At 46.9% G+C, this 24968-nt stretch overlaps 1 long non-coding RNA gene across 2 annotated transcripts; it reads left to right on the top strand.

Moving 5' to 3' along the window:
* Nucleotides 1–6296: 6296 nt before the first annotated feature.
* On the top strand, nucleotides 6297–24207 carry LOC148683826 (uncharacterized). 2 transcript variants are annotated; one of them, XR_015946633.1, is made up of 3 exons: nucleotides 6297–6565; nucleotides 17151–17264; nucleotides 22403–24207. It is a non-coding gene; the product is annotated as an uncharacterized LOC148683826 (long non-coding RNA). The 2 variants fall into 2 exon arrangements; XR_015946634.1 differs by lacking the exon at nucleotides 6297–6565 and adding an exon at nucleotides 15009–15262.
* Nucleotides 24208–24968: the final 761 nt, after the last annotated feature.

Here is a 24968-nt window from a genome sequence, read left to right as displayed (position 1 = left end):
ACGAGACTAAAATAGTATGGGGGTGGGTTTCTTTCTTCGTCCTGCTCCTTTTCATTATTTTGTGGATAAGAGAAGATTTCTTACTAGGGATGGCGAATACAGAATCAGGGGCGGCATTTTCTCTCTTAATAAAAACCACACGTGAAATTTTTGCACGCATGTGCCAGCAGAACTGCAGTGCTGGATCAGACCAAGATCCCATTTCCATAAGCTCCACTGGATGCTTATAGGAAGATTGCAACAAGCAACTCATGAAGGCAACTTGTTCTTTGACCCCAGCATCTCGTATCCAGGGCTAGACTGCCCCTGCATCTGGGTGCTCCATAGCCAAAATCTGTTGATTAGCCCAATCTAATGCAGAGTTATCTTATCCTTTTTTATGCTACCTAAGACAAAGACCATAAACCACATCATGCACTGGTGATGTTTCCTTGCGTTGATTTTCTGCAGTGGTAGCAATGGACGTCGTATACCGCTGGCTGTTGAGTGTGTATTGACTTTTGTAGTGTTTTACTTTTACATCATTTTAACAGGTAAAAATGATTGACAGGTACTGTAGGTTGGTTGTTTTTCCTGCCTTGTGTTTGTATTCCCAGTGATTTTGGACACTTGCATTGTTGCTATTCTCATTTTTCAGGGAGGAAACTAAGGGAGAGCAGGGCTGAGCAGGGATTTGACCCCCAGTCTCAATCCTACAGGACCACAGTATGCTCTGTTTTATGCTGCGGTTCTGCAGGACCAAAGGAATTTCAGGCCTTTCTTTTGGGCTTCTGTTTGGCCACTGTGAGAAAAGGAAGCTGGATTAGGTAGACCTTTTGACCTGACCTAACCAGGCTCCCCTTATTATATCCTTACAGCTTTCTTCAGAAATCACCTTATGGAGAACCTCAGCTTGCTCTTAAAAAAAGAAAGAAAAAGGAAGCCTAGCATTTATGCGAAAGCTGTGTCTGTACATATAAAAATTTAAGAATTGCCTTGCTGCATCAGAAGCCAAAACTAGGAAGAGAAGGTACTAGTTGCAAGAAAACAAGAGAGAGCGTCCTCAAAGCCCAACCCCCCCAAAAAAGATTTGGGTGCCCACTTAACAATAAAAGGTGGGTGGGGGATTTTGAAAATATTTTTCTTGCTGAATCAGACCATCTACTGATTCTGTTAGCTTCAGGGAGTTGTTGTTTTAATTGAATTTATGTACCGCCCTATACCCGAAGGTCTCAGGGCGGTTCACAGAACAAAATCAGAATATAAAAGTTGGACTAGATGAGTCTTGGAGTACCTTCCAACTCTACAATTTTATGATTCTGCTCTAGGAGTGGGGAACTTGGTGTGTGTGTGTGTGTGTGTGTGTGTGTGTGTGTGTGTGTGTGCGCACACACACACACACACATTTTGTTTGTTTGTTTTGCCAAGGACCTCATTCTCTTAGTGATGCAATCTGTCTGGAGCCACATGCCAGGGGAGGGAGGGGCACCAGCCCCAAGTAGGAGGGCCACCCACTTTTCTTCTACTCTCCCTGCCACCTGCATGACATTAGGCCAAGGGCTACAGGGTCCCCACCCTTAATCTAATTCACCCTCTGTCATTTGTGAGCTACCGGGTGCTCAAAATAAGGGCATCAGGATGATGACTTCTCTCTCTCTCTCTCTCTCTCTCTCTCTCTCTCTCTCTCTCTCTCTCTCTCTCTCTCTCTCTCTCTGATTTCTTCGAAGAGGTGTACACAAAGATTCCATTCATATTCTACTCGTTATGTACCTGAATGTTGCAGTGTGTGTGCACCTCCTTGCAGGAGTGCTCCTGTTCAGCTTTCCAGTCAACTATGTACAGTACTAGTATTATTGCAAGCTATGCATGGCTCCATTAGGGCTCCCCCACCCCCAGGTTTTCCATTCTTCTTTCCAGCTGACTCTCAACATCACATCTATCAAGGATGCTCAGTTCTCATTGGGCTCCAAGGGAGGTGCCACATCTTCGCTTTTCTTTCTTTCTTTCTTTCTTTCTTTCTTTCTTTCTTTCTTTCTTTCTTTCTTTCTTTCTTTCTTTCTTTCTTTCTTTCTCTCCCCGTGTGTGTGCTTACTTACAGATCCAGCAGTCCACAGACACACACACACACAACCTGCTAATATAGACTCTTGTTTCTCATCAGCCTTGTGCTGGTTGCATTCCCATCAGCGCTCACCGCTTTAGTTCACTATCAGATGTTCTTCCTGAGCTTTGCCCAATACCGTACCTTTCCCCCCCTTCTTTTTAAAGCCATGCTTTACTGCCACATCTTTCGATTGTTAAGGTGCTCCACTTAAGATACTGTTCTGCTTCCTCCTTTGTTCGACAATATGAGCTTCTTGGACAGTCTTTGGACAGAGAGAGAGAGAGAGAGAGAGAGAGAGAGAGAGAGAGAGAGAGAGAGAGAGAGAGACTTCTGGTATTCTCAGAAAGAACAATTTACCAATTTTCCAGCCGAGAAATAATTAATGGAACCAAAGCAGCAGCAGGTTGGCTAAAAGCAGAGGCCAGAAGGGTGCAGGAAAGGGTTTTGTTGGATGCAAAACTCATCGTGGGGGAATGAAAGAGGAGCCACGCTTGCTGAAAATGCCTCCTTCACTGCCAAAGGGGCAGGAAGTCCGTGACCCTTTGTATTTGCCCCACTCTAAGCAGCAAGTTCCACTAGCACTTTATTATCTTGATGTGTTTTATCCTTCCTTGTCATTCACCACTTCATTAATTATCTCTTAGGATGAAGCGGGACCTAAATTTGTTCAAACGTGCTGTGAGCAGGATTCTACCAGATCTCCCAGCGCAAGGATTTCTGCTTGGGGAATACAGCTTCCCCTTCCTCTCCCCATGTGCCTCACGCACAGGCCCAGCTCTAGGTAGACCCCCGGTGGCGCAGGGCACCATGGCGCTGGCCTGCCAGAAAGGCGCCGCGAGCTGCGCCCGCCCGCTGACCGGCCGGTCCGCCGGTCCGCCGCGCAGCTGCACCCGTGGGAGCCGCGCTGCGCGCGGCGCCCACCCGCCCACCGCGCTGGGAAATGGGGCGGGAGGGCGCCAGAGAGATTGCGCTGTGCCTGCCCACCCGCCCGCCGCTGTGCCCACCCGCCCACCGCGCTGGGAAACGGGGCGGGAGGGCGCCGGAGAGATCTGGCGCACCACAGCAGCAGGGGCGTTTAAGACGGCCCTGCTCACGCAGCCTCCCAGAACCTCAGCCTATAAGCAAAGCCCGTAGGAAAATTCTGTAAATGTCTACACAAATGCAAGTCCCCATTTAGTTCATTTACTCCCAGGGAACTGGGTACAGGATTGCAGCATAAATAATGGAGAGAGTGCCTCTGAGTAGATGCGGAGTGCATTTTCCTCACTCGGTGGAGGTGGTGCCCATGGGGGCTGGTGGGGGGAAACAGTGGCAATGACCATAAAGAAGGCTGATCACCGAAGAATTGATGCTTTTGAATTATGGTGCTGGAGGAGACTCTTGAGAGTCCCACGGACTGCAAGAAGATCAAACCTAGCCATTCTGAAGGAAATCAGCCCTGATTGCTCACTGGAAGGACAGATCATGAAGCTGAGGCTCCAATACTTTGGCAACCTCATGAGAAGAGAAGACTTCCTGGAAAAAGACCCTGATGTTGGGAAAGATGCAGGGCACAAGGAGAGGGGGACGACAGAGGATGAGATGGTTGGACAGTGTTCTCGAAGCTACAAACATGAGTTTGACCAAACTGTGGGAGGCAGTGGAAGACAGGAGTGCCTGGCGTGCTCTGGTCCATGGGGTCACGAAGAGTCGGACATGACTAAACAACTAAACAACAACAACAACCTCTCTTTTTCCATTCACTCCCCACAACAACATGGCCATCTGGGCTGTGGAGATGCTTAGATTGAGGAAGGTGGCTTTTTGATTCCTGCTGTGGTTAGATGCTCACACCCCTCTCTCTGCCCCTCAGAACAGTGGTAATCCAGTTTTGGAAACTGGCAATAGGAATTCTCCCAGCTTTTTTCTCCTCTGGGCTCTGTAGGAGGAGAGGAAACCAAGGATGCAACTTATGATAAGGCCTTGTTTTTGTGTGTGCCAATCAGCCAAAGAGGGTGTGTGTGTGTGTGTGTGTGTGTGTGTGTGTGTGTGTGTGTGTGATGGGCCAACTGGCAGTGAAGCACCAGTGAGAACAGTCTGCCTGTTTCTATGCCAAGGGTGCCAACTTCCCCAGGCAAAGGCGGTGCCAAGCCTGTTTCTGCTCTCGATGAGCCAGCTCCTATGCAGAAACGAGCGAGGCCTTTCCCAAGCTCACCAGTGCCCACACCCTTGTTCAGCCTCACCACGGCCTCCCTCCTGCTTTGCTGAACTTGGCATTTTTGGGTGCTGGCTTTGAGCATTGAAACCAGAAGGTTGAGTCAGTGCGTTCCCCCTCTGGGCATGGAACAAGGAGGGGCAGGGGCCTATCTCAGGGGCAGGCAGAGAGGCAAGGAGGGGGGATGGGTCAGCTCCAGGCTTTATATACTTTGTGCCATCACAGTTGTTAATTTTAGGTAGGCTGGCATGAAAGGATCCGGAACTATTGCTCACCACAGCCAACGCTCGTAAATTGTTTCCAAGCCCACAAACAGGTGACCTAATGGTGTGGACTCCTCTGAGCACATGCAGAGGGCATTTTTGTTTGTTGCTGTGGAATCACAGCACATCCCACATAGAGCTGTCTGAGGATGCGGGCTAGGCTTTTAGATCTGAAGGCTGCAAATATCTGTTGGGTCCCAAAGCTTCTAAGAAACAGACCACTGCTAAGAAACAGGGCTTGCTGGAGCTGGTATCCTCTTCCCTGCCTCCTCCCCACCACACCTAGTATCAGAAGCAAGCTGGCAGTAAATCACACCCTGCAAGTTGGAGTTAACTCTTTATTACCAAAAACACAATTGGCATAGAAGTGTCAGGCCTAATGAGCTGACTGACCTTCTGATCAACAAGCCCAAGGAGCTCAGTGGTTTAGACCACAGCGCCACTTGCATCCGTGCCCTAATGAGCACAGACACTCATCTCCAATAGGTCTTGCCACATGAAACAGTTGCTGAGACTGACGGTCCCCACCTCCTCACAGCTGTCTAAGTCTCCTCCTCTCCAAGGCTTTCTCCAAGCAATCAGAGGTGAGGTCTGCACATCACCAATCTCTCCGCCCTTTTCATACCTCTTCTGATTCTGGGAGATCAGGGGAGAGAAAAGCTTGTTGCAGAAGGAGACACCCGTGACTCTTCAGCAACCTGACTCATCTCTGTCTCTTGACCCTGCTGCTTTCCAGCCTCTGCTTCTGCCCTGATTCTGGACTTCTCTCCGCCACAGGCTCTCCCAGCTCACTAAGCCCTGTTACCTCTTCAGCTTCCCTCTTCTCCCTCTGACCACTCATTGTCATCCCACCATGACTCCCTGGGCTCTGAGTCTTCGTCTCTTGGTGGTTCCCCAGCTGGTGCCTCCCACCATTTCTCTGTGTCCAACTACCGTAGTCCATAATACACAGGCAGTGGGCACATCAGCAGCTTGTGTTTGTTTCATGCCACTTTTTAACATCGCTGTACACACCTCCCAAACTCCAATTCAACAAAGCTGTCATCTGCGCATGCACAACGACGGTCTCAAATGTACGCACCTCTGTAAACCAAATGTGGCTTAGGTTTTCAAATCGGGCAGAAGTAGGTTTGCAGGGAAATGCCTCAAAGAGCAGCATTTCTCAAGAAGCTACAGGATGCATATGGATTCTGGCTAATGCCATGTGCACTTAGCTTCAAACTAGCAGTGGGAGCACACAAGAGTCGGAGTAAAGGGTAAACCATATGCAGCTCCCTGGAAGGACAGATCGTGAAGCTGAGGCTCCAATACTTTGGCCACCTCATGAGAAGAGAAGAATCCTTGGAAAAGACCCTGATGTTGGGAAAGATTGAGGGCACTAGGAGAAGGGGACGACAGAGGACAAGATGGTTGGACAGTGTTCTCGAAGCTACGAACATGAGTTTGACCAAACTGCGGGAGGCAGTGCAAGACAGGAGTGCCTGGTCCATGGGGTCACGAAGAGTCGGACACGACTAAACGACTAAACAACAACAAAATGCAGCCAAAGAGTCAGAATTGTTCCCTTAAATTCCTTATTTGGGGGAAGCAGTGTGCTTTAGACGTATGGTGTTGAGGCTTTCAGAAAACGGCTGGATCTGCCTTTATAACTACCGGTAGCAGTCTATGGGACTGAGACCGCACGTCGAGGCTGACAACAATCTTTTTAAAGGAACTGAAAAGTGGTTCGAGGGAGCTTGACTTTCCTGCAGGGCGCGCACGCGCGTCTTTTGTACCGCTGTCTAGCAGGTTTGGCAGGTTCCTGAAACAATGCAAAGCCCTGCCCGACCTGTTTTACCCCCGGAGCCAAAAACTGGAACGAGTCTGCACGCCGGGAGCAACGCTCCCTCTTTTCTGACAGCCTCCGTGTCTCTCGCAGGATATCAGTGACAGAAGAACGTGGAAAGGAGGCAGGATAGCGCCTTCCTCGATCCCACCCCGTCGAGTCTGCGTGAAGTGGAATGCGATCCCAGGCAGTTGCTTAAGGTCAGGCTCGTCCTTCCAGCAGCCCCAGGTCCCTCCTGGCTCTGGATTCCTAGTTTTTTTGTTTTTACACCCACGTCTCGGTGACGCCAAAGGAATCAAAAACATCTGTGGATCCGTCCCCGCCCTGGCTCACACGCCTAAGTCTTGGACTTGACAAGATAATATTTATCTCCGCCGTTGCCGCATGAGCCATTCCATTGCTTTCCCTCCCAGCGCTTTCGCGTGCAAATCTTATCTTTTGCAAAGGCAAAAATGCTTTTTTCCTGGTGCTCGCCTCCCCTTTGAACACTCCCCCCCCCGGATGGCCTCGTGAAAGACGCGCCCGCCCTCCCATGGCTGGGCCTGAACTTCCCTGACCTGAGACACCCACCCTCGCCAACTCCAGCGCAGGGGCGCGCAATAAATAAATGGCTAGTGGAGGTACGGCTCATTATGTGTCACACAATCACACACACACACACACACACACACACACACACACACACACAGGAGCTGGAGATGCGACAGCTGGTGTGTGTGTGTCTGCGTGTCTGGAAGATGAAAGCCTCGCCAGGCGCGGGATCTTTTTGATGGCGGCTTCCTTTCTTCCGGGGCGCACGCTGCGCTTTTGCGCAGCTACAAAGCGCTTTGAAGCTTCAAGGCGAAGGCGCTCGCTCCTAACTTGGGGCGGGGGAGTGGGGGAGTGCATTCTGATAATTGGGTCAGGCGACTGCGTTGTAGCACCCCCGAATCTGATCAAGAGAATTCAGACGCTCTCCCTCTCTCTCCCTCTCTCCCCCCGTTTGGTTCTTCTCGGAGCTGAGATGACAAGGCAGGCGCGCACATCCTTGCCACGCAGATTCCCCCCTCCACCGCCGCCACATCCATACCGCCTCCTGTTCCCGCTCCAGTCCGCCTCCCCCTCCCACGCCTTGTACCATGTCCCAGTTTAGATTTCTAAGGAACTAAGTAACCAGGAGGGGTACCAACTTAAATAAAATATTGGGGGGGCAGATAAGCCCCACCTTGCAGAATCGATCACAAGAAGCGGAGCACGCACACCATTTGAATGGCAATGGCTATCACCTTTGTGGGGGCACGGCCCCATCAAATATTTTATTGGGGGCGGGCAAAGGGACCTTGGCCCCTAGGAGCTGCCTCCTATGGGAACCAGGGAGTCTTCCTAGCTTCTAACTTTATCATGCTGTGCCTCCAGCTTCTCTGCTCTTATATTCACTGAACTGGGAACTGTAGTTTCTTAAGGGACCAGGGATTTTAGCTCTGTGAGGGGGGGGGGGCTATGGTTTCACATACTGCTACAATTAAAGTGGTCTGGAAGGTCTTGTGCAACAAACCTGCTTTGTTGTTGTTGTTTAGTAATTTAGTCGTGTCCGACTCTTCGTGACCCCATGGACCAGAGCACGCCAGGCACTCCTGTCTTCCACTGCCTCCCGCAGTTTGGTCAAACTCATGTTCGTAGCTTCGAGAACACTGTCCAACCATCTCATCCTCTGCCGTTCCCCTTCTCCTAGTGCCCTCAATCTTTCCCAACATCAGGGTCTTTTCCAGGGAGTCATCTCTTCTCATGAGGTGGCCAAAGTATTGGAGCCTCAGCTTCAGGATCTGTCCTTCCAGTGAGCACTCAGGGCTGATTTCCTTCAGAATGGCTAGGTTTGATCTTCTTGCAGTCCATGGGACTCTCAAGAGTCTCCTCCAGCACCATAATTCAAAAGCATCAATTCTTCGGCGATCAGCCTTCTTTATGGTCCAGCTCTCACTTCCATACATCACTACTGGGAAAACCATAGCTTTAACTATACGGACCTTTGTCGGCAAGGTGATGTCTCTGCTTTTTAAGATGCTGTCTAGGTTTGTCATTGCTTTTCTCCCAAGAAGCAGGCGTCTTTTAATTTCGTGACTGCTGTCACCATCTTCCGCGATCAGCCTTCTTTATGGTCCAGCTCTCACTTCCATACATCACTACACTTCATGGATCAATGCCTTGTCATGGTGAAGGGGCTTGAATAACTCAGAGAAGTTATGAGCTATGCCGTGCAGGGCCACCCAAGATGGACAGGTCATAGTGGAGAGTTTTGACTAAACGTGATCCACCTGGAGAAGGAACTGGCAAGCCACTCCAGTATCCCTGCCAAGAAAACTCCATGGACAAAGACAAACAAACATGCTACCACCTTAAAAAACAGGGTTTGCCTGTAAGCTGCAAGAAAAGGCATCTGAAAAACAAATCAGAACGTATGCTCAGCAAATACAAGTGAAATTTGGAAAATTAGAATATTGTCGAAAGTGCATTTATTTCAGTATTGCAACTTATTATTATTTATTTTTCTTTTAATTTTTACAAATGCTTTCTTTTGGAAATTCCACAGTAATAAAACAAATAATTACAATAATACAAAAATAAACATCGCTATTACATTTCATTCATTACATTCCATTTATAATTGACCCACCTAATGACAAATAATTACAATTACAACAAATAAAGGCTTGACATACCCTGCTTTGCATGTCATGCATCTGTCTCATATATTGGTTTCACCCTTTAAGATGCGTTACTGAAATAAATGCACTTTTCGACGATATTCTAATTTTCCGAGTTTCACCTGTAGCCAAGATAACCACCACCCAGTGCAGACTTTGTGCAAACAAATCATGAGAAAGAGGGAAGCAGGTTGTCTCAGAGAGCACCAGAGTCTTGCATTGCAGGTGCTCAGGCGCGCGTTCCCTGCATCTGAACTGGAAGCGTGGAAAGGGAGTTGCCATCTGCAAAACGACAACAGGCACCGAGATGCATGGAGCCAGTAACAGGTGAAACCAACTAATTCTAGCTGGGTCTTCACCCTCCTCCCTGCTGTGTTCTGCAGGGACTAAACTAAGCTCTAGGAGGGGAAAGGTGACAGCCAGGGCCATCCCACCACTCACCCCGCTCTGCCAGGCTGGATACAAGTAAGAAAGCAGGTAAGTGGTTGGTTGGTCCATTTGCCCCATTGGACCAGTCTCCACTGGCCCAGAGGGTTGCATGCCATATCTGCCACACCCATAGTGGATGCACACACACCTTATTTTTTTTCCATTTGGATGAGCCAGTTAAGTAAAGTCAATCACAGCATCTTTTGCCTCTGGCTGGGCTCACAGCTGTGTGGATCCTGCGATCCTGCAACTCAAAGGCAGTCATTTTTAGCAAGTGCAGAATTCAACATCCAGAGAATTTTAAGGTACTTTTTATTTTTAAAAAAGCAATTTTTTTTTTAGCCTTTCCAGATGTCAAGATAGGAGGATGAGTGTGGGTGGGTGGGTGGGGGGAACCATGTAATGAAAGCAGCTCAGCACATCTAAAATCTCAGCAGACAGTTTGGTGGACGGGAGGCAGGCAAGGCTTCAAGTGCCTCTCCTCGTGACTCACAGAAGCAGAATGGATTATATGCAAAATAAGCAAGTATATGCAAATGTGCACGATTTGCATAATATCTACGGGTCAGCTGTTCTTCCTGCAGAACTTTGGATATATATATATTTAAGTGCAGAGCATAACCTAGCAGTATTATCGCAGACATGCAGACTGCACAATTCTGCCACTCACACGAAGCCTGATGGGACCCTTCCCTTCAGATCAGAATCTACTTTTCGGCAATGCATAACCCTTCCGCCTTATTGATGCTGCGATCAGAAGATCAAGTTCATGGCCAATCCTCCCAGGACCTGCACACTAGATAATTGCATCATCTTTTTTTCTTCAGAAGAGGAAAAGAAGTTGGAAGGGAACAGATTTTGAGAAGCAGAACTGTTAAGCCAGTGGTATTTGCCGCCCATAGGGCAGAAGGCCAGGAGGCCAACAGTAGGTGGCGCTAGAGCTGATGAAAGGCAGAGCCACCTCACCACTGACTGGTTGTAAGAAGATAGGGAGGTCTGGATTAGGTGAGGCCAGACTGAGACTAGTGGAGCCCAATTCACCCTAATGAACCAGCCTCCACTGGGTTAAGCAGATCCTATTTACATATTTATTAAATTTGTATTCCGCCCTTCAGCCATACATCTCAAGGTAGTTCACAACATATACAGGATAAAAAAAAAACCCAAATACATAACAAAAATGAACCAATAATCCCCCTCCCACAACACATTTAAAAAGGCATTAGATGTCAATCGACCAAAGGCCTGGTTGAAAAGGAACATTTTTGCTAGGCGAGCCTCCCTGGGGAGAGCATTCCACAAACAGGGAGCCACTGAAGAAAAGGCCCATTCTTGTGTTGCCACCCTCTGGACATCTTGTGGAGGAGGCACAAGAAGAAGGGCCTCAGAAGATGATCTCAGGGTCCAGGTAGGTTCATATGGAACCTATGGTGGCACATATCCTATGGTGGCACAGGAAAACATTTCGAGGCAGGGACAGAAGAGGCAAAAGTATATTTCTGAGTGAGTTGTATCCCACATGTTAAGATCTCTGAAAGCAAAAACACACACACACAACACTATATGTTACTGAAGTGTCCAGCAATGGGGCAGGGGCTTGTGGCACCCCGCACCCTGGCATTGCCCATATTCCTCCCTGACATTCACAGCCTCCTGAAGCTTCCTGTTTAACATGGGAAATATTGTGTTCATTTCCCTGATTATAATGCTGGCACTTCTGTTTCCTAACATTCCCATTTGTAATGCAGTACCTGTTGTTATAGGGACGTGGGCGGCACTATGGGTTAAACCACTGAGCCAAGGGCTTGGCGATCAGAAGGTCGGCAGTTCGAATCCCTGCGACAGGGTGAGCTCCCGTTGCTCGGTCCCAGCTCCTGCCAACCTAGCAGTTCGAAAGCACGTCAAAGTGCAAAGTAGATAAATAGGTACCGCTCCGGCGGGGAGGTAAACGGCGTTTCTGTGTGATGCTCTGGTTCGCCAGAAGCGGCTTAGTCATGGTGGCCACATGACCTGGAAGCTGTACGCCAGCTCCCTCGGCCAATAATGCGAGATGAGCGCGCAACCCCAGAGTCGGTCACGACTGGACCTAATGATCAGGTGTCCCTTTACCTTTTTACCTGTTGTTATGCAACTGCACCTTTTTTTGTCCGATATACTGGGATGTACGCTGTGTTACATTCCATTCATAGCGGTGAGAGTGGTGACACAAGAATACACACCCCTGAACAACTTCCCTGCTCACTTCCCCTTTCCGTACATGCGTACTCCTGCTCCCCCTATGATGCACCCATGAAAGCAGCAGGAAATAACAGATTTTGTCACTTTATTCCTGCAATTTTCTGGCTTAATGGGGTTGCGAGCAGATTTATTTTTTCTGGAGGCAATTAACATGGAAATAAGCGCTAAATTTCTACTAGATTCCGCTAGATTTCCAGAAGTGGATTTCACGCCATGTGAAAGCTCAATTATAATACGGAAATTAAGAGTTAGGGAAACGCTGGGGAAATGGAATAAACTGTAGTGTGAATGCAGCCTCAGCTACAATTGTTTTTAAATAGAGAGGACAGCTTAATAATACAAAGCCACCACTTATTGTCAGAAGGAAAAGTCAAATATACGGAGCAATTCTGTGGATACTTACCTAAGCATAAGACTAACTAAAAACTATAAGACTTACTGCTGAGGGGGGGGGGGAATGCTGTGGATTACACTACTGGTGTAATCTTCTTTTTCATCTAGGCTGGATTAAACGATTAAAAATATATACAAATTCTAACATGATGAGGAACTTGGCAGCCAGCTTTAAATTGCCTTGTTTTAAATCAATCTACCCAGCTTTCATGTAGGAATCCTAATGACAGCATTTGTATAGCACTTTAATCGAAATGTAATAATGAAATGCAGGGAAGACCCCTTTTCATTTATGTATTTATTCCCAGGTTATTCACACTCTGATTTTTCACACTAATTTCCCAAAGTGGCTCACATTTAAAAGAAACATAACAGTAAAGTGCTATATTAAAAATTAAATGCATTGCCGTATTTTAATCCTTCTAACAGCCACCTGAAAGATAGGCAGGCGTCTTTCTTGGCGAAGCTGCTGGAATAATGGGTTGCCTAAGGACAAGCAGAGAGAGTTTGTCATGGAGGAGACATTGAAATGGACAACTTCCTGATTTTGCACTTAGGCTCACTGGAGGCCTGATCCATTTGGCTGAATGGGGCACTGCCCCACCAGCTTCAGTCTGGCCTCAGCCATCCCCGCCCCCCACCTGCCTTCCTTAGCTACTATATTCAGTCCAGGTGGGGTGGCCCTGGCTGTCATTTCCCTCCTCCTCCTTAGTCTCAGTGTTACCCCTTCTAGAACACAGGAAAATGAACAATGGGGATGAGGCTAGACTCAGTTGGCTCTGCCTGTTATTGGCTCTGCCTCCACCTACTGTAGGGGCTTCCCTACCAGCCCTAATGGCCACCAAACACCAGTGCCTGGGACCATATTGGATGTGGCCCTTAACATTTCCCTTGCAGCTCTGTTTCTTACATTAATTGTCACCAGAGGAGGAGGGATTTCACACCCTGAACATTTCTGCGATGAAAATAGGGATGCCCTATTCCATAATAACAACAAGAAGAATAACAAGAATAATAATGCCCCGCCCGTCTGACTGGGTTGCCCCGGCCATTCCGGGCAGCTTCCAACATATATAAAAACATAATAAAATATTAATCATTAAAAACTTCCCTATACAGGATGTCTTCTAAAGGCTGTATAGTTACTTATCTCCTTGGCTCATGGGTGGTTGTTGTTTTTTGCATAACTCCATACCCTCCAACATTTCTCCAATGGAAATAGGGACGCCCTACGGAAAAGCAAGGCATTATGGGATCAAATCGGAAACTGTGATGGCTTCTGTAAATCTGGGACTGTCACTGGAAAATAGGGACACTGGGAAGGTCTGGGTCAGGACATGGCATGTGGGCGTGTTGCTTTTAAACCATTCCCACATGGACCATGCTTATGAAGAAAATGCCGCCATCCCCTGCTTCAGTTACTATCAGCTGGAGCAGGCATCCCTAAACTTCGGCCCTCCAGATGTTTTGGACTACAATTCCCATCATCCCTGACCACGGGTCCTGTTAGCTAGGGATCATGGGAGTTGTAGGCCAAAACATCTGGAGGGCCGCAGTTTGGGGATGCCTTGTAGCAGTGATTTTAGATTGATGCTGGCAAACCGCATCAGATAAAAGCTAGCTGTCAAAACCCTCAGCTGTCAAACGCAACGTACAGTGCTGGCAAACCTTCCTGTACGTCAGTATGCACAAACACGCATCCACAAGTTAGGTCAGGGGGACATTAGAGGGCAGCAGGTCACTACTGGGCTGGCCAGAGTTGGGAGGATCCTGATGGAACCGGTTAGAGCAGGTTAGAACAGGGGAGGCTGGTCCAAGCCTGAAGGGTCAGACCCAGGTTAGGAGAAAGACAATGGGAAAATGGCAGAGTGGTGGAAAAACCCCAGGGATCACGAGTTAGAGAGGAGGGGGATGTTTGAGGAGTGGGCAGGTGACAGAGGCATGATCATGGTGAACGTGAGAAACAGGGACTTCCCTTATGGTGGGTTTTTGGGGTGTTGGCAGGATGTGACCTATGCAAGAACACCACCTCTTTGGGGCTTGACCAATTGTCATTGGATGAAGGATGCACCTCTGGTTAAACATTGACAGTTCCTAAAATTTTCAATAAAAGGGGGCGCCTGCTTTCGTTCTGGGTGACCTTCCGGATCCACATTCTGTCTCCCGCTGTGTTCTTTATCCCGTGCTCCCCACAATGCCTGAGCTGGGGAAAGGAATCTTCCATTGATGCCACAGGAAGCTTTCCTATCTGTGCAAAGCACAACTGTGGCGGCAGATGAAAAGGTTAAGCCCCCCACCCTTGTTCCCCGCAGTTCCTGATTAAAATCAAGCCACACGCATCAGCTAGGTATAAAAACAAAATGAAATGGAACTGCAAGTGACTCATTTACATCACAACTAGTTTGGTACTCCAGTCACTACATCAGCGGTGGAGAATTTGTGGTGCTCTAGATGCGGCGCTAGACTCCAACTCCTGTCATCCCGGACAGTTGGCCAAGTTGGCTGAGGCTGATGGGGGCTGGAGTCAACATCTGGAGGGCCACAGGTCCCCCACCCCTCACTGTACTATATCCATCCACTCTTGAGCTTCAATTTTAGGATGCTCAGAAATTCCATATTACACCGCCAGCCTCAAAACAACTTCAGAAATCAAAGTTCTAGTTACAGGTAGGTAGCCGTGTTGGTCTGACGTAGTAAAAATAAAATAAAATAAAAATCCTTCCAGCAGCACCTTAGAGACCAACTACTGTAAGTTTGTCATAGGTATCTGAGGAAGTGTGCATGCACAAGAAAGCTCATACCTATGACAAACTTAGTTGGTCTCTAAGGTGCTGCTGGAAGGATTTTTGTTTGTTTGTTTCAGAAATCAAAGATTGCCATGTGGAAAGACCGACATCTAAAAGGCCCATGAATGTTGGGTGTCACCTTCAGTTGTCTACAGTTCTCATTGGCCACAGGAGAGTCATATCACAACAGTTTCACCCTAGAAGGCTATTCATTACTTACTTCCATTTTCTCTCTCTCCCCCTCACACCCCCCACCCCGATCAAATATCTGGAATTCTGAGGAAGGAACAAGGGCCTTGCAAAATGGCGGGCTCTTCAGGAATGCCAATTTCTGGAGTCTTTGCTTCTTTCATTGGAACACAGGAAGCTGGTAAGGACACCCCTGCCAACCCTACAAAATAATTTTGAGCCACAGCAGTTGATTGGTTAAGGCCAGCGCCATTTTTGAGTATCCAGCCGTCTAGCCGTCCTCGCACCCAGTGGCTCCCAGTTCCTGTCAGCGAATGCAGAGGAGTTTGGCTTCCAACCCGCTTCCATTGCTGCCTGCCTCCCCTGCCCCCATCTTCCACGCTTTCTCTTCCTAAGCTCCGCCCTCGCTCATCAAATCAACTTCCCCCAGGGAGCAGCAACAATTTCGTCTACGGAAAGAGAAAACACTGCAATTTCCTTTGCAGAGAAGATGCAGCCTTCAAAGCGGCCTTTTCATCTGAGGATGGCAAGCTTTTTGTTCAGCAGCCGGGCCTTCTCTGAGGGCCAAAAAGGGGCACGCGACCTCTTGCACGCAGTGGGGTGGCGTAGAGGAAACGTGGGTACTGTACCTCTGGGGTTGCGTGGCTGTGTGTGTTTAATCTCGGGGCTTAATATAGACAGCCTCTCCCCCTCCCCATTCCGTGTAGTGCTTCTATTAATAAACAATAAGGCTATGGAGAACTGAACCCCCTTGGCTGCGGCGGCAACGCTGCGTTGCTGAATTATACATAAGCCAGGCGCAGCCTTAACTGAAATTGACTGCGCCTAATGCACTGCTTGGAATATTGACGCTGATCGTTTGCTCTGGATTAACATCTTTCCCTGCCTGCGGTGAGATCAGCTTTGTTGCCCCGCGGCTCCCAATCTGCAAATGTGACAAGCTCACCCTTTGCTTTTAACCTTTCGCCCAGCACCATCGCCCTTGAGGATCAGCTGCCAGGGCCCTCGAGGGCATTGCAGAAGCTTCTTCACTTCCATTTGGAACTTGCCACAACATGGATGCAAAGAACCTGGGGAAGGGGCTGCAGTTTGGTATTTTGTGCTCAAGCCTCCTTCATTGCGTTGGCGGTGTGCGCTCTTAACACCGAACTGTGCATCCTGTTTAGATGGAGTGAGCAATTCTTCCAGGTTTGATCTGTTCCAGAGCAAGGGCATATATCTTCCGAACAAACAGACAAAGGCATATATCTTCCGAACAGGGCAGACAAAGGAAAAAAAAATACTTCTACCACATACCCTCCAATATTTCTCCAATGAAAATACAGTCGTACCTTGGAAGCCAAACGGAATCCATTCCAGAAGTTCGTTTGACTTCCAAAACATTCGGAAACCAAGGCGTGGCTTCCGATTGGCTGCAGGAAGCTCCTGCAGCCAATCGGAAGCCCCGTCAGACGTTTGGGTTCCAAAGAACGTTCGCAGACCGGAACCGTCACTTCCGGGTTTGCAGCGTTCGGGAGCCAAAACATACGAGTGCCAAGGCGTTTGGCTTCCAAGGTACGATTGTAGAGATGTCCCCTCCAACATTTGTCTGATGAAAATAAGAATGTCCTGAGGAAAAGCAAGACATTTTGGGATCAGATCAGAAACCAGGATGGCTTCTGTAAATCTGAGACTGTTCCTGGAAAATAGGGAAACTTGGAAGGTCTGAGGTCATAGGCACATTCAGGAGCTGGGTCACAAAGCCTGCTGCATTGGTACCTACTGGCTCCTCCCCTAGCTATTCTGAAAATAGCAGGGACTTGAGTTTTTGCCTTGGCAGATGGGATGCTAGAAGAAAGTGCTCCTCCTTCTAAGGTCAGCTTCTGTTTTTTGCTTGTAGCTTGTCTCTACAGGACTAGGGGGGGGGGAGCCCTATGGGAGAGCATTCCATGGGACGTCTGGGGCCATGCACCCTTACTGAACTTTCCCTAGATTGGAGAAGAAGCAGAGGTGTAGCAGGGCCACTCTGTTTGGACTCTGTCTTGTGCTTTGATTATTTGTTTCACTTACTCCCGTCTCTTCCTTGGAAGGTTTCAAACAACTTAGAGCCAGCCTGGCAGCTTACATCAATGCCTGCTTAGCTTCAGCAGTCAAAACCTGCGTCATATGCCTTCAGGCTATTCATCTGCTGTTTCCACTGCCAGGTAAGATGGGTAACTGGCGATTCCCTTCGTCCGTCTGACAGACAGATCCATTGTTTATTTCTCCTGAAGATTTGTGAAGCCATCCCTAAAACCCACATTCCATGCTAAAGGGAGAGTCTTTCTGCAAATACTGGCAACGTAACCCACACACCAATCCCTCCAAGGAAGCATTATTTCAAGGGAGCTGTGCAAAAAGTGTTTTGAAATGAAACCGGAATGAAGGAAGAATTCAATTCCTAGGCGCTGCTCTTTCCTCTATTACACCGAGGCTGTTGGTTTGTTTATTTTACAAAAGGTTTAAAACAAATTCCCTCTTCAAATGATTTAATAGGTGAATGTCCAATTGGGACTAGCCAGAGAATGCCTAGCCACCATTTTCTCTTCTGCATTAAAAAGGACGAAACATTCACATAAAGGGCACGTCCAGACTGTTGGCGCTTTTGAGTGGGATTCAGTTGCATACTAGCAAATTTGGTTTGTGCCATTGAAGCTCTGTCTTGTCCATGGGTAGGCAAACTAAGGCCCGGGGGTCAGATCCAGCCCAATCGCCTTCTCAATCCGGCCTGCGGACGGTCCGGGAATCAGTGTGTTTTTACATGAGTAGAATGTGTGCTTTTATTTAAAATGCTTCTCTGGGTTATTTGTGGGGCATAGGAATTTGTTCATCCCCCCCCCAAAAAAGTTTGCTGACCCCTGCTCTTATGCAACTAACTAACCCCTCCCCCAAAAAAGACCAGATATTTTGCGAGAAGGAAAGTGATGTAAAATGCAGCAGAAAGTGCCTACTTTGACACAATGGCATCTAGTCTTTCTGCAAGGAAATCACAGTGATTTCTCATTAAATAGCTAACTTTGTCTGAACTCTCTGCAAGCAAATTGAGATGAGTGTTAAACAAGCAGGTTGTCTGGAAGCACCCACCGGCCCCACGCAGAGTGCAAAAGAGGCTCAAAGGTGGTGTAAATCAGACATATGGAATTGCTCACACCTATAGGCTCTGATTTTGGAAGTTTTGGCAGTGAGTCCTTTGGTTTGACACACACACACACACACACACACACACACCCTTTTGTTCAAATTAAATTATCTCCCCCACTCCCAAATAATCCTAAATGTAGTCTGCAGAGAAAGTGGAGTGCCGGAAAGAGGAAATTCATCATAAAAAAAAGAGGACAAAAGAGGCCATGTAGATTTTGCATGCTCTCAATGTGTAGATCCAAATTTAGAAATAACTGTAATTTAAATAGAAAAACAATAACCGATGCCATAGTGGGGGAATCTGTAAGCAAATAACCTGTATGCCTGCTGAGCTGTGTGCTACGGTAACTGTTGACGGGCAGTTTCAAGGCCCCTGCTTCCTTTCCGTTCTTGGGGTTCTTATCTGAACGTGAGCCAGATAACCCTTCAAACAGAGGACCATCTTCTGTAAAGTAGGGTACAAGATCAGCATTGAAGTCAGTGCACTCAAATCAGTAATCGTTGTTCCGGTCATCACAAAAGCAATCGGATCCCCGAGGATGTCTGGAAATGCCATGTGTGCCTGCGTGGAAGGGCGCGTTCCACCAAAGACAGCTTTCCACTCACCTTTTCTCTCAAAAGGTTGCGGGGGGGGGGCAACCTTTTCCAAGCAGGCGCTTAAAGTTACAGGGGGCCTCTTGTGGCCAGCAACTAATTCTCCAAGCTACACTTGTATTTCTTTTTTTTATTAAATTAAATGGCAATTGTGAGAAAACGGGAGCAAAGTGGCACAAGAAAATATGTTGGCTTGTACAGTGTGGTTTGGTAGGATACTGAGGCCAGTGCCTTTGTGGCCTGCCGCTGGGGGTTGACATCTCAGGCTACTTTTTTGCCATTAATGATTGAGGAGCTTTCTTCATGAAGCTAATGGGCTTTGTGGTTTCCCATCTTCCTGTTAACGCAGCCGGACAATCGAAGCTTTTAGCGTGGTGTGGAGGGGCTGGTACTTGACGCATCTTCCCCTCTTCCTGCAGGCTGTTGCTGTGCTAGCAATCTCCTGATCACATTGCCTGGTATTGTCCATTGTGTTGTGACAGCAAAGCAAAGGCAGTGCAGCCTCCTCCCAGGGCCATAGCTGTCAAGTTCTTCCTTTTTTTCAGGGAAAGTCCCTTATGCTGAATAGGCTTTCTCGCGAGAAAAGGGAAAACTTGACAGCTATGCCTAGGGCAGAAGAACCAGACTACTGGAACATTATCTGTCTTGCCACACCATAGAGAAATCGAGGCACAGCTGAAAGTGAGAGTTCTGCAAAGGAAAACCTAAGTCCTTTTACCAATACAATTCTGATTGTAACCAGGTGTGTAAGTGTGGCACACACTTTGAAAGAGACAAGGATTTTGATGAGATGTTATCAGCCACAGTATGGAGAACAAGTTGTGGAATGTCAGGGAAAGCCCAGAACCTGATAGGCAGGGTAGGAGTTTGGTGGGCTGGATTTTACTACTACTACTAATAGTAGTAGTAGTAATAATAATAATAATAATTTATTTATTTATTTCTACCCCACCCATCTGGCTGGGTTTCCCCAGCCACTCTGGGCGGCTTCAAACAGAGATTTAAAATACATTAAAATGTCACACATTAAAAACTTCCCTGAACATAGGTATTGATCTCTTTGACATCTGATGGGAGGGCGTTCCACAGGGTGGGTGCCACTACCGAGAAGGCCCTCTGCCTGGTTCCCTGTAGCTTTGCTTCTCGCAGTGAGGGAACCGCCAGAAGGCCCTCGGCGCTGGACCTCAGTGTCCGGGCAGAATGATGGGGGTGGAGATGCTCCTTCAGGTATACTGGACCGAGGCCGTTTAGGGCTTTGAAGGTCAACACCAACACTTTGAATTGTGCTCGGAAACGTACTGGGAGCCAATGTCTCTTGTTCCTGACTTGTGAGGTACTGGCTATGCTCACAAGTGGAGGTGGAATAAGTGTGTGTGTTTGTGTGTCTGCATGCAATTGTGCCTTTACATTTTAGGCCAGGCATAGGCAAACTCCAGCCCTCCAGATGTTTCTACACTGGTCCTGTTAGCTAGGGATGATGGGAATTGTAGTCCCAAACATCTGGAGGGCTGTAGTTTGCCTATGCCTGGTTTAGGCACTACAAAGCATTGTCTTTCTGCATCAGCAGGCAAAACACACACACAAATGTCACAGGGTTGTAGTCACTGCTGGTCGTACTCAGAATAGACCAGGCATCCCCAAACTGCGGCCCTCCAGATGTTTTGGCCTACAACTCCCATGATCCCTAGCTAACAGGACCAGTGGTCAGGGATGATGGGAACTGTAGTCCAAAACATCTGGAGGGCCGAAGTTTGGGGATGCCTGGAATAGACCCACTGAAATTAATGCAACTAAATTAATTAACTTCTTCTTCTTATTATTTTTTATTTTATTAAAATCAAGCTTTATTGATTTTCCAGAAAAAATACAGAAATAATAACATATAAGTATAAAAACAAATAATAACATATAAACAAATAAGCAGAATATAAATCCTATGATCCGTGCTTTTTACGCCCCCCCTCCCCCTATCCCCCCCTTTCCCTTTACTTCTCAACCATCTCTATACTATGCTATATTTTTTCCTTTGAGTTCTCTGCAGATTACTATTTTTAATTTATCCTTCTTTTATACCTCATTTGTTTTAGCTTTTTAAAAGGCTGAGAGGAGATCAGTTTTCTCTACCTGGCATTTAATATACTCTGTAAACAATTTCCAATTTTCCCCTCTTTTATTTTCCTTAACTTCTTCATATTTTGTTGCCATATTATAATAAATTAATAATTTGAGTTGCCAATCTTCTTTATTTGGTATTCTTTGAGACTTGCAATCTTTTGCAACGAGTAGTCTGATATCCGAGCCAAAGACAGGTGCCTAATGAGTTATGCCACAGCAACAGCCAATTAATTAACTTCATTGGGTCTACACTGAGAAGGACTAGTGCCCAATACAATCTTACATGATTTCTTAGGAATGGCTCTTTTTCCAGGCAGTTCAGGATTCTTATTTCTGGACACTCCTGTTCTATAAATAATTCCTCCCTAGGTCCTGCCAACCTAGCAGTTCGAAAGCACGTCAAAATGCAAGTAGATAAATAGGAAACGCTATAGCGGGAAGGTAAACGGCATTTCCATGTGCTGCTCTGGAGTGCCAGAAGCGGCTTTGTCATGCTGGCCACATGACCTGGAAGCTATACACTGGCTCCCTCGGCCAATAATGCGAGATGAGCGCGCAACCCCAGAGTCGGTCACGACTGGATCTAATGGTCTGGGGTCCCTTTACCTTTACCTTTAGGTCCATAGGGTAGGCCAGCAAACGAAATTATTTGCTTAAATGGCCATAGGTAAAGGTAAAGGGACCCCTGACCATTAGGTCCAGTCGTGACCGACTCTGGGGTTGCGCGCTCATCTCGCATTATTGGCCGAGGGAGCCGGCTTATAGCTTCCAGGTCATGTGGCCAGCATGACAAAGCCGCTTCTGGCAAACCAGAGCAGCACACGGAAACGCCGTTTACCTTCCCATTATAGCGGTTCCTATTTATCTACTTGCATTTTTTGATGTGCTTTCGAACTGCTAGGTTGGCAGGAGCTGGGACCAAGCAACGGGAGCTCACCCTGTCGCGGGGATTCGAACCGCCGACCTTCTGATCAGCAAGCCCTAGGCTCAGTGGTTTAGCCCACAGCGCCACCTGGGTCCCTTGGCCATAGGCTGTTGCAAATCTATCAAATAGGTCATGGAAAATATTAACAAACACGAAAGTTGCAAAAGCATTCCAGATGAAAAAATAATTTCATGGCATGAAACATCAGGTGAAGAAAAGTAATAATGATAATAGTGATAACTAATTTAAAAACCTTAGCAATCTCTGTAACCAATTTGAAAAGGGCTACAAATGAATTCAGTGTTTCTTTTAGTTTCACACAATGCACAGGCAGTATCTTAGAAAAACTCCAGTTCTTCCAAAAGATCGCCTGCATCTCCGACAAACCTGTGGCTCTCCATAATGGACTGCTTCATGCCCTAGTTTACAGAAAGCTTGATGTTCCTCATTATGCCTCAACATTACAAGGTGTTTTGTCCTTGAGCGACCTTCATTAAAAAGTGTTCTCACCCTCATTTCCAATGGCAGGAACAGAGCATTACAATAAGGAGCTACTTCAAACACCACTTTCAGCAGGTATTTAAAATGAGACCAGAATTCAACGTCTCGAGGAGCAGAAATATTACCCATGCCACGAGTCGAAGTAACGAAGCAGAGAAGGTCTGCAATAATGCACTCTGAAACAAAACCCGCCGGGTTCATTCGAGGGGGAAAGGACGCCATAGGCGGCCAAAAACCATCAGAACCACTAAGCTGTTTTAAAATGGGGATAAATTTCTTCTTGACCCGAAATTTGACTACCATTTACTCCCTGGGCATAGTGGCTAAATGTGGCTGTTCCGCTGCAGCGAGACACACTGTCATAGCCCTCTAGCTGGCTCATGAGGCATTCCGCGGGGATGAACTGACCCCGTCTGAGCCTGATGCTTCTTTGAATTTGGGATTCTTGAAGCTTTATCTTCAAAGGCCTTAGATGTAGACCAGCTATAGCCAATTCCCCACTGCGGATTAGCAGCTTCCATTGAACTCCGCAGAGGGAAGGGCAGACAGGCCTTGTGTCGCGCAAATGCTGCTGTGCATTGATATTTTTTAATGGGGATATGAACTGAAGCCTGTTAGGAAATGCAGTTATAATTAAAGCACAGTTCCCAGAGGCTGTCTAAGGCACCAGCGACTAAGTGCATTGGCAGATAATGTCATTATTTGGCCGTTGCTTAACATAAGGGAGTGGGGTGGGGGGTGGGGAGGACAATTCTTTTCTGCCGTCCCTGGGTGGGTAGGGGATGTAACACCAGGAGCCAGACAAAGAGAAATGCTTGCCTCTTGTTATCAATTGTCATCCAGTTGATTAATCAGTACGTAGAAGGGAATATGAGGAAAACAGATACTCCGTGAAAATCGGGACCTTGTAAATTTGCCAAGCCAGTGGCTGAGTTATTTGGTTTTGAGGTAATACGATTCCATCAAACAAAACAGTCACCAAGTCGAAGAAAACTTGTCTTGTGTCGATTGTATTGTTCTGTAACCACATCTGTTGTTCAACTGGCAGCATGAAATTCAAAACAAGAATCGAAGAAAATGCTGAAAATAACATTTGTTAAACAACCAGAAGCATTTTTTGTTAGGCATTTTAGGCCAAGACCTACCGTACCAAAAGAAAAGAGGACGTTATTTATGTATGCCACTACAGTGGCGAGAATGTTGATAGCACAAAATTGGAAGACTGGAGAAGTACCAACTAAAGAACAATGGCAAGAAAAACTGATTAACTATGCAGAAATGGCAAAACTGACGGACAGAACAGGGGAAAAAGACAACAGTGACTTTGAAAGAGAATGGGAACCATTTATAGTATACTTGCCATAGCTGCCAAGTACCCCGTTTTCCCCGGGAAACCCCCGTATTTTCTTATTGTTTTCCGCAGGTGTCCCGAATGGCAAAATACCCCATATTCCCCCCGGATTACAGAGCTCCTGCCAGCGGCCATGTTCTTATGGTGCTGCGCCGGCACCGGAAGTCGCTTCTACGCATGTCCAGAAACAAATAGACTTGATGGCAGGATTTAAATAAACACTCACACCTTTCGTAACAGAAATATGTAGAAAATAACAAAATAATATAGTATACATTTTTAGAGATAGCAGTGTGTAATAGGGGAAAAATAAATCAGAAGTGGAAGTTGGTGGAAGCCCAGGAGGGGTGGGAAGAGGGAATGTAATATGAACATTATGGATATGTGATATTTGTAATAATTGAAAAAGAAAATGGAATACAAATTTAATAATAATAATAATATTATTAATAATAATAATAAAGAAATTCAAAACAAGAAACTTTATGGCTTGTGTCTGCTTGGAAATCACATATTCTCCCCTGCATGTCCTTTTTAAAAATAAATCCTAAATGGGTGGTGGCTGACTAGAGTTATATAGTAGCACTGAGCAGAATATACGTTTCACATGTTAAAATGCACTTTTATTTACTATCATTGCACGTGTCCCTGGGCTATGGAGTTGCATTGAAAAACAGGTTCTGAACTACGTATCTGTGGTCCTCCAAATGTTGCTGACTCCCAGCACCCCTGAATATTATCCATGCTAGTTGTGGCTGATGGGATATATGGAGTCCAACAAGGATGGCCACAAATTAGCCACCCCTTCTTGAGCTTCAGCTAAAGCTAAGCCCTTCATCAGGGCCGGCCCTATGGCCAGGCTGGGTGGCGCAGGGCACCACGGCGCCAGCACGCCGAGTATATAAACGTACAATATTGTGCTCAGTGCAGTTATGTTTACTTTGGAAAGGTCCACATGCTTACAACAACCTTGCTTCAAGATGCCAACATATTTAACAGAACATGTCTTTCAAAGCAGCTGAGTAGCTCTGGCATCATTGGCAATGTCCATATGGACTGAATCAGATTTTGCAAGTGCCCTTTACCACGGTCACTTTCCAGACAATCTGTTTATTGAATATTCATCCTGCTTGGTTTACAACCAATTTTACAGGGAGGTTATAGAATATAGTGTCGAGCCATTGTTATCTCACAAATTTGATTTTTTTGGGAAGTGGGTTTGTTACGCAAGAGCCTAAATCC

The sequence above is a fragment of the Zootoca vivipara genome, chromosome 12 (genome assembly GCF_965207765.1).
Source record: "Zootoca vivipara chromosome 12, rZooViv2.hap1.1, whole genome shotgun sequence".
In the NCBI taxonomy this organism is placed as follows: Eukaryota; Metazoa; Chordata; class Lepidosauria; order Squamata; family Lacertidae; genus Zootoca; species Zootoca vivipara.
This window is presented reverse-complemented; position numbering and strand designations above follow the sequence as displayed.